The following is a 10,529-nucleotide window of genomic DNA, read 5'->3' as shown; positions in this document are numbered from 1 at the left end:
CTGCTGTAGAATGCGTCATTCCGATCTGTGAGATAATTCTCACACTAGTCTGGGCTAGAGACAAAAACGACTTGCTACATAACTTTAGTAGCTTTCTACTAATACAATTTTAATCTTACTTCAAAAGAAATAACAAAGAGATTTACAATTAAGTTTTATAAAAATTCTAGACATAATGAAGTTATAGTTATAACTTACAGAGTTTCCAGGAAAGGCACCTCTTGAAAAGATTTCTTACCAATAGATTTTATATTATTGCCAGATAAATCTCTAGAAAAAAGGAAAGGAGAAATATTCCCTGAATTAGCTATTAGATACCTAAATAGTAGAAATAATTGGTAGAGGTTGGAATGATAATATTGAATACGTAGCTTTAGTCTAAACTCTAAACCTTAGGAATTGGGATTTGAACTTCCAGAGCTCGTAAACCTGCCCTCACCTCCCTGAACAATCTCACCCTCATGATCTTTATAAAGAAAATATACAACTATAGATCTTGATAAATTTTGAAGATAATCTTTTCTGAGAGAAGAATTGATTAGATGACATTTCGTGGCCTCATCAAATTTAAATTATGAGCTGAAAGCTTTTATCTTTATATTTAATTACAAATTTCTAGTATGAAAAAGAAATAGCCTCACACTTACACACCTTCCTGGCTTAGTTCTGTTTTTCTCGGCCAATTCAATACCAGAAGAAATAAAAGATCTCTTTTCACATAACTGAAAGAAAGTTGCTACTTTTTAAAATTCAGAACTTTGAACTAATTCAGAACGATACTTCCTATTGTTTTAGCAGAAATTCATTTTTTATTTTACGTTGCTTTAATAACCCATGAATTTAATTGCTTCAGTTGTACGGTGGTGGGAAAACAAAAAACCAAAATGGTACTGGATTTTTATTTGAAAACACCCATTCTGGTCTATAGTTACTCTTATTTCCATTGATTCCAGCTTAGTCCCTCAGTGTTCACCTAGATGAGTATAACTGTCTTCTCACTGGTGTTTCCATTTCTAGTCTCTCCCTTTCTAATCCATCCTGCACACAGTCACCAGATTAACACTCTGGAAGTGGTTCTCCAGTACCGGCCAGCATCACTTGGGAACTTATTGAAGATGCAAAATCCAAGCCCTACTCTGAACCGACTGAATCAGTAACTGTGGGGGTGGAGCTTGAGCTTTAACGGGCTCTTCAAGTGATTCTGTTGCAGGCGAAAGTTTGCCCTACAGCACAGGTGTGATAACATGGTAGCCTGGCATGTTATCCTTGGCTTGGCCTTCAAAGCCCTAGAAGATCTGGCTCTAATATTCTGTTCTTCCTAGCTGTACTCCACAGGCACTCAAGGTATTTTTACTTGTACTCTACAGGTACTCAAGGTATTTTTCCTGTATTTTGCCTTTCCCCATGCTCCTTTTGCAAGATTACTCCATCTGAGATGTCTGTGTGATTATCCCTAAGGGCCCTTCAAGGTCGTCTTCAAACAGCATTGCTCTAGTAACATCTTTGCTGATCCAACTTCAAGTGTCTTTTCCCTCTGCTGTGTTCCAAAACCAATTCATATTTCTCATTGCCCATCTCCATTTCTTCTTTTTGATACAGTTATTCTTGCATCCTATTTCCTCTGAGCATAAACTCCTTGAAAGGATGGATGAGGTCTTGCTCACCTGCACTGTCTACCATGTTTAAAAGTGGCACATGAACATATGTAAACTCAAATATTTATAAAATAAACAAATAGCTGGGGAGTAGAGGGAGAAAAATAAGTGTTGTAAAGGAAATGTGGTTTTATTATTTTATGGCTCCCTCTATGCGCCTCTGCAGCACTGTCTTCTGTTTAGTACTACTGCATTGTGGTAGGAGCTTGCACGTTCATTTTCCCTGTGAGATCATGAGTTACCAGAGGGCAGAAGCCATGTCTTACCCATATTTGCGCCTACAATACTAGCGACAGTGCTTGGCATGCTCTTTCTTAGCTTGTTTCTTGGTTGGCCTTTTTTAATGAATGGGCATACTTAGGCCGGCATGGAATAATTAGCTTACAAAGTATTTCACAGCAGAGGGGATGAATGACCTAATCTATTGAGCGGTTAGTTACCTCATTTGTCTTCCTCCTGTTTGTAAGGTTTGGAACCCAGATGGCGAGATACCCCAGAAGACCAATTCAAAAGTGCTTATGCCCTGAGGCTTGAAAAGTTTCATAATTCAAAGGACTGTTTTTAGTGCCTCATGAGGCTCTTTCTACCCACTTCCCTTAAGCCTTCTATATTTGCAAAAGTCATCTATTTGCTAAAAAGCATCATTAATTACCTTCAAAAAATTAATGACATACACATCTCTGAATGCCATGGACAAAAAATAAGAATTGAGTTCTTATAGCAAAGGACATCTCCTTATCTCTAAGTAAACGGAATCACTAGGCAAGCGTTTCTCCCTTGGCAAGGAGGCTGGAGAGATCTTTATTTTGTAATTAATGAAGTTAGGGGCATTTCTGATATGCTTATTTGGTGTAGCCATTTCTAAGTATACCACTTAACCATCATTTTAAACATTGAAATCCTGAACACCAAATCTGCTCTCCTGGTAACTTAACATGTTCATAACAATACTGTTTACATAGTTCATCTACTTAGTTAAACATTTGATATGTAAATGTTAATCTAATTTAGATTAAATTATTGAAAATTTCTGGGTTAATAGCATTCAAATTAATGTAAGTGTTCTATATTTTCTTGTCCTTTAGGAGACAATTTGACGTTAACCTGAATGCTTCTCATTTTACTAAATTAACATTTTAAAACCTTTTCTGTAAAGGCAGACAGTAAATATTTTATGCCTTGCAAGCCACAGACAGTCTGTCTCGCATATTCTTCTTCGCTTCTTTCTTTTCTTTCCTTTTTTTTGTTTTTTTTGTTTACAGCCCTTTAAAAGTGTAAAAAGTATTCTTAACTTATGGGCTGTATGGAAACATACCTTAGGCTCTATTTGATCCATGGGTCCTAAATTAAATGTAAATACAGGCAGATGATATATGAACACTTATATAACAAGGTTCATATGGGTGTGTATAAGTACTAAGACATTATTACCACTTTTCCTCTATAGCTGGAGACAATTCCCTACCTATATCTTGTCTATATGATTAAAAAATTGAAAATGCATTGAAGATAATAAATGCTCAAGATAGGCTGGGAGCCCTATCCACACTTACAGAATTGTAGCATTTTATTGCTGGAAGAAATTGTAAAGATTATCTAATTTGAACCCCTATGTATCTTATAGATAATATAACTAAAAAATTATAAATAAAAACAATTAACTTACAAAGACTTGAGGAATAAAAGACGTCGAAATGAGTCCTTATCAATTTCTTTTAACTTGTTGTTACTCAGGATTCTGAAAAATAAAAAAGTTATTTCTGGATCAAAAGGCAAAATAACTACAATTATTTACTATACAGAAATATATATGGAGAAACCTGGATGGAAAACAAAAACAAACATAAGAGTTTACAGCCAATGAAACGGAGTTAACGGAGGAAGCACAAGAGGATTTCAGGATAGCACAATTAATATCCTCAGAGAGCTGTAAGCAGCCAGCACATCCACTGAAAAGAATGAACTGAGCCTTATACAAATGGAGTGTTGTCATTCATAAAAACAATGCTCAGTATATCGCAGCAGAAATGACAGTTGAATAAATTAGAAAACTGAGCGATCTGGCCAGAATTCTCCATAATGAAAGAGGAAGGGAACGGGAACGATCCACAGACAAGCCTGACACCTGGTCTGCCCAAGGAATGTGAAGGCCTTTGCTTTATCTAGTCTCTCAGTAACGACGAGGGACATGCTTGGGGTTAGGGGTGGGAGTGAGGGGAGTTTCACTCATTTCCAACATGTGAGGAGCAGAAAGGCACAGGGCCAGTGCCTCCAAGAACGGAGCGAGGGAGTGGTAGAGAGCCAGTTTGGAAGCAGCTCTGCCGAACGTCAACGTGGGTGTCTCTTGCAGGAGACTCCGCGCTCCTTGCACATGACATTAGGTGGTGCCCTCTTCAGGAGCCTTGGAGACTGGAGAACATGCTGTGTCGCCTTGTGAAGCTATTTCCATCAAGTTCAGCGTTTGAAACATTCTGCTTTCCCTCAGTGTCTGTTGGCTACATATTTTTATAACCGCATCTTGTAGCATCATTCTACCCCAAAGCTTAATTCTTTACTCATAGCATATGGCAAAATATTATGGCCCAGAAACTCAACAACTAAGATCAGGGACTGTTCTCAGTTATAAGGTAGTTCAGATGACACAGATATAGTTACATTTTTAAAAAAAACATGAAAATAAAAACACAAAGACTTTAATTCCAACAAACAAGTCTTGGAGTCCTAAAAAGGCATCAAAGACCTTGGCCTCAACTTGAAATTCACCACATTATAGGGAACAGCAGTGATGGTCAGAATGTGTATGCAGGGGGAATGGTCAGGGGTGATGCTCTGATTCACTGTTTTCTCACCTCCCTTAGGTAACGCTTTCATATTTCCATAGAAATGGTCCAAAAAGAAAAAGCAAAAAAGCTGCCATGTCCAACAATGTTTATAGTAAACCTTTTTCATAAATATAAAACATTGGAAAAAATGGTACCTCCCTAAATCACTTAAAACTGTATGCGTATTTTCAAATCACACATTTGTTGCAGATGTCATTCACATCACTACTTAGAAACTATAACCAGTTATTAGATCTACCACTATAGCTCGTTTCTTAGTATGTTAAGAGAAGCAGATCTATGACTATATCGATAGCTTTAAAAAATATTTGAAAACTTTTTTCAGTAATAGTTTTCCTTTATTTTCTTATATATTTTTTAAATTTATTTTTTATTGTTTTTCTATTTCATTTAAAAACATAGAGACTAAAGTAAAAAAGAAGAAGGCGAAGAAATCCTGCTCTGGGGGGTCTATTGACCCTAAGTTAGAGACCTCTCCCTCATAAGGTAGAGATCTCAAGCTGACTGAGAAATCTTCAACACTTCCCAGATTCATGCTATTGTCTATCAGATCCCAAACACATGTTATTTAAAAAAACGAATGTTTAATTTTTAACTTAAAAAATGTGCAATGTATATTTTTCATGGCTCAAAATTCCATAGGTATATAGTTACACAATCCAAAGTTTTTTCTCCTACACCATCTTTCAGACTACTCCGTTCTCTCTACTCCTTAAAGAAAACTAATCTTATTTATTTCTTGTGCTAAATGACTTTCATTTTTCTTACAAGTTTGGGAAATAAAATTTCCAATTCAGACTCTATCATGGAAAATATAAACTATATATAATTTCAAAGAAATTCATAAGTTAAAAAAAAGAAAAACACCTGCTTGGTTCTAGCATTTTTCGTTACCAATAAGATATCTTAGAGGGTGATTGTAAACCCTGTTTTTAGATTACTATGGCTATTTGGTCTCTTATTATTAACTCAGAGGTTGTTTATGACATCTGTTCGAGTTGACCTAATAATATGACACACAAACTTGTCATAAAAAATGCCAGTTAATTACTTTGAATGTAAATATTTTTTCCCAAACTACCTGTGTACCCAAATTGACTTTTCTACAAATTGATTTAAAAAAGATAAAAGAGAAATAGGCAAAAAAGGACAGGGCAAAGTCAGAGAAGAAATATAAATGTTCAATATTTAAAGATTTCTTAAAATTCTTGTTCTCTTACAATTGTCCCCATTTTTCCCCTCATTGCTCTCCCCTGCCCTGCCCACCCCCAGCCCTCTCCCACAGACAACCCCCTCCCTGTTGTCCATATCCATGGGTCATTTACACTAGTTTCGTCACTAGACCCTTCCCCTTCTTTCCCCCCTTTTCCCCTCTCCCCTCTCCTCTGGTCACTGTCAGCCTGTTCCTTGTTTCCATGTCTCTGGTTCTACTTTGCTCATTGGTTTGTTTTCTCATTAGATTCCTGTATGAAGTGAGATAATATGGTATTCTTCTTTCACCACCTGGTTTATTTCACAAAGCATGATACTCTCCAGTTAAATTTACAAGTAACCAGAAAAATTCAAATTCAGATGGGACCCCTTTTATTCACTCATTACATCAGCCAAGAAATGGAGACTATCAGTGCTGGAAATGAATGTTGTCGTGGCCTACTACTGCCTGGAGCATAAGTTGGCACAACTTCTTTGAGGGCAGTCAAAATGTTATATCAGTATACTCTTCGCCCCAACAACTCCATTCCTAAATGTCTATTCTGCAGAAAGCCTGTCCATGTTCACAAAGATGCATGTACAAGAATGTTCGTTGCAGCAATACATGCAACAGGAAAACTAGACATAATCTAAACATCCACCAATAGGGGGATTTTTAACTGTAACACACCCATCCTGTAGAATATTATGCAGGAGTTTAAATGAATTGGTTAACCAGGAAGGAAACAAATCTAAGACATAGCAAGAGGTGGAAGGACCGAGTTGTTACCATTTATGTAAAAAAAAAAAAAAGAAAAAAGAAAATCACACACATGCCTATTGTGGTATCAGTATGTAGGCAAAGGCCCGGGGAAAGATCTACAAGGGCACACAGTAAACAGCTCAGAACAGCCTCACCTTAAGGGTGGGGGACGAGGGCAGAAGCGAAGGTTTCACTATGCCTGTATTTCATTTTTATATACTGAGAATATAAACATGTATTACTTGTTACAGTGAAGAATAAGGTTAAATTGACTCATTTTAAAGAGAGCCTGCCAATTTAATTTTTTAAATAAACACAGACTTGGAATCAATAGAGGTTGATTTATGATATGGAGGTGAATACCTTTTCTCAGAGCTAATGACCTCAAAATTGGGGACCAAGAAGGACCTTACAATGCAGTCAGGTTTGCTTGTTTGTTTGTTTGTTTGTTTGTATACATTTTTGGAGAGAATATACTCACAGTTTCTCAGTTACATGGAAGAACCTCCATGAGTCCTTATCAAGGTGAGAAATAGAGTTGCCTTTTAAATCGCTGCAAAGAAACACAGTTAGTATCTTTAAATAGGCAGGAAAAGAACAAACAGAGTAATTAAAACAGTCATGGCAACCTTGTGGGGATTAATCAAATGAAGAAAATACCAGCTTTCTAATTTCCACAGCTATCAGCTTTCCCAGTCTGCACAAATTAATAAAGACATAATGTGGGGCCCCTGGCACAAACCATGAGGCATCTCCTCAGAACCTCAATTTCTTATTTGGCTAGGTGTTGCCAGTTGATTACTTTGAATGCATTTTCTCCAAAACCACCTGTGTCTAAAATGACTCCTTGTACAAACGAATACAAAAATAATAATTCCACAGAAAAATACCAAAAATGTATCATTATCAGCAAATTAACACAAAGAAACCTTGCGTCAGCCAGGCCACAGCAAAACTTTGGGTCAGTGCCCTCTGTGGGAATCTTTCCAGGTGTTAGAAAGATAAGGGCAATTAGAAATGAGAAGGACTGATATGGAAAGATCTGACAGACATATGTGACAAGGGAAAGCACAAATCACTGAGCAAGGAGTAAAGTATTACCTCTTTAGGGGGGAAACTGCAAAAGAAAAGGAAAAGAAGAAAAAGAGAGAGAGATTGCAAGAACAGACACATGCCAAAGTGGTAACAGGAGTGGCGGGAAGTGCTGTGTGGGATTTTCACATTTATCCTGTGTGTTTCTGTGACTTTAACACCAACACCAACAACACAGGGAGGCTGTTCCCATGAATTACAAGCATTTAAAAGAATCTGTGAAATTCCCGAGGTTCAGTCTCAATCACTAACTCCGTGGGTAACTTTGAATCTTCACCTTTAGCTTTGTCCTCGTCCCTCAGCGACAACTTACCTGTCCAGTTTATATGCGCGTTTCCCATGAAGGTGAGAAAAGTCAAACAGGTCCCTGTCTGTCCCTCTGCACAGTGGACACTTCCACCCAACCAGAATCCTTTGGTTGCTTTCGACTCCCCAATAAAAACTGCCCAGTCTGAACTCATGGCCTTCAATCTGGCTCTCCTCTCCAACTGCTCTTTGTCCACCTCATACACCACTGTGGTTCTCCTCATCACCCAGGACAGAAACTTTACAGGGTCGTATTTGATTTTTATCTTTCCTGTACACCCCATTCCCCAACTCCAGCCAGTTACTACAGCCTGTCAGTTTTTCTTTACACTGTTCCCAGGATGTTCTTTCTCCTCCTATCACAACCACTCTTCTTGCTTTACTGCTAGATTTTGCTCAATTATTCTACCAGTCTCCCTGAATCAAGCTTTCCTCTTGAGATCACTCTACATATGGAATTTAAAATAACCCTCTTATTTTAATCACCTGTCTCTCTCACTTGAAAACATTCAGGGGCTCTCCCAGTCTCAGTGCAACTTCCAAACTCCTAGAGCCAAAGTTTTTCATAATCATATTTTTCACCGCTTCCTAAACCAATTCTTGACAGCAAGACTAGCCTAATAAGTCCTGGTCGTTCCTGCAGCCATGCTGTTGCCAAGACTGTACGCATTATTTCTCCTCTATGTAACAAACCACAGGCACCTTTAAGTCCCAGTTAAAGTTATAGCTTAACCATGCAGTCTTCCGACTTCCATAGGCCAGTGACTACCGATTCTGCTGAATTATACCACCTCTGGTCTGTATCTTTTTTAGTACTTAACTATATATCATCTCCCTTTTTAGTCATATTCCCTTTCTTCCCACCTGTCATTGTCATGTTTCATAGACAATGTCATACTTCTGTGGCTCCCATAGTACTTAGCCCTGGCTGGACACAGAATGGGTGATATATTTAGAAAGCCAGGTGGCAAATGTGAGTTCTGGGTATAACTGGATATATGATAGGCACTGACATAGGTGAACTCATCTAAATCTCACAACAATCCTAAGAGATGGTAACTATCATAATCTTGACTTTACAGATGATGAAATTGAACCCAAACACTAATATATGGCATAACTACATTCAAACTCGGGCACTCTGGCTCTAGAGTCTCTTCTCTTAACCAATTTGTTGTATCACCACCAATGAGATTCGGAGAGGGCCACGAAGCTGTAAAGAGGATGACATAGAAGTGGGAGGAGAGTAGAGGATTAAGGAATGAAGTGATGGGGCTAAAGAAAAACCAGTAAGGAAACATGCGGAGGAGGAAACAATGGTGAGAAGGAGAATGAAGATAAGGACTAGATGACAAACAAAATATAAAAGCAGGAAGTAGTCAGTGTGGGTTTGAGAAGCTGAGGAAGGCCCAGGGAGACCAGGAGGAGAAGGCTGGCAGGTCAGGCAGGTTGCGGAGAACAAAGGAAGAAAGGCAGTTCTTACAAGGTGGTGAAGATGTCCTTGTACATGTCGGAGTCTGGCACAGGCACTCTGTGGAGCGCCTGCGTTGGGCCGAGACCAGAACAAGACAGCGTCTCATTTCGGCAGGAACAGATCTCACATATATGGATGACGGCCTTCTGTTCAGGCATTGGAGGACCGACCTCAGATGACACTGCTTGATGGGCCCTGAGAAACTGCTCAGACCAGGGTGGCTGCTGGGGCTGAACAGTCTCTGGACCTGGAAGCATCGCCTCAGGGTGTTTCGGAGGAGCGGTGGTCTGCTGCAGCGGTGTCGGTGTCGGACGTTCAGCCTCCACCGTAGCCTCTGGCTGAACAGTTAGCTCCAGGTCCAAAGGCCGACCTGTCACTCTAAAATATGTATTTGGCTTGGGAGGCTGAGCTGGAGACTTCTGCAGGCCTGTGGAAGGTTCTGCATTGTCTCCTGGGTAAAGAGGCCATTGGAGCAGAGCTGAGCTCTCTTGCTCCACCTCAGGAGGGTCTCTCGTCTCAGGGGCTTCTGGCTCCTGAGCTCGGATCTCCGTTGGCGATGGTTCGGCCAGCAGCCACAATAGCTGCCAAAAAATCAATGGGGCCCAGAGGTGCAGCCCGGACATGCTAACAGAGGTCCGGGAGACACAATGAGCAACCCAGGAAAGCTGGGGCACAAGGAGTGACCCGGAGGGGCTGGGGCACAGTGAGTGACCTGGGGGCCCAGGGCACAGTGAGCGATCTGGAGTGGGGGTCAGGGGGTCTGGGGCAACGCAATGAGACCCAGACAAATGAGGTGCAGGCACACGCACTGAGCAGGAGCCTACAATTTGCAGCCGTGTCACAATTGGCAGCGGTGTCACAGTTGGCAGCTGTGTCACAGTTGGCAGCCATATCATGCACGTGCCCCTTAGCACAAAGCACCCCTCCCCCGCCTCAGGTTCCAACCTTCACTTAGGCAGTTATATTAGTCTGGGGTGAGAGTACTACAGGAGAGCGAGCCTTTTTCTCCAGAATCAGGGTCCTTTTCCCTGCAGAGGGGACAGCTCCCTCCTGACGGGCCTCCCCTTGCCCCTCACAGTGAGGCAGGATTGGGCTGCACACCTGGGTGACCACGGACTCCAGCAGCCAGGGGTGGTGGGACGCGGGCGGTAAAGAGGGTGGGAAGTTGCGGGGCAGGCGTGCGTGCTGCATGCAGAGCTTCCCAA

The sequence above is a fragment of the Furipterus horrens genome, unplaced genomic scaffold (genome assembly GCF_987537825.1).
Source record: "Furipterus horrens unplaced genomic scaffold, mFurHor1.1.pri manual_scaffold_11, whole genome shotgun sequence".
Classification (NCBI taxonomy): Eukaryota; Metazoa; Chordata; class Mammalia; order Chiroptera; family Furipteridae; genus Furipterus; species Furipterus horrens.
Note: the sequence above shows the minus strand (reverse complement) of the source record.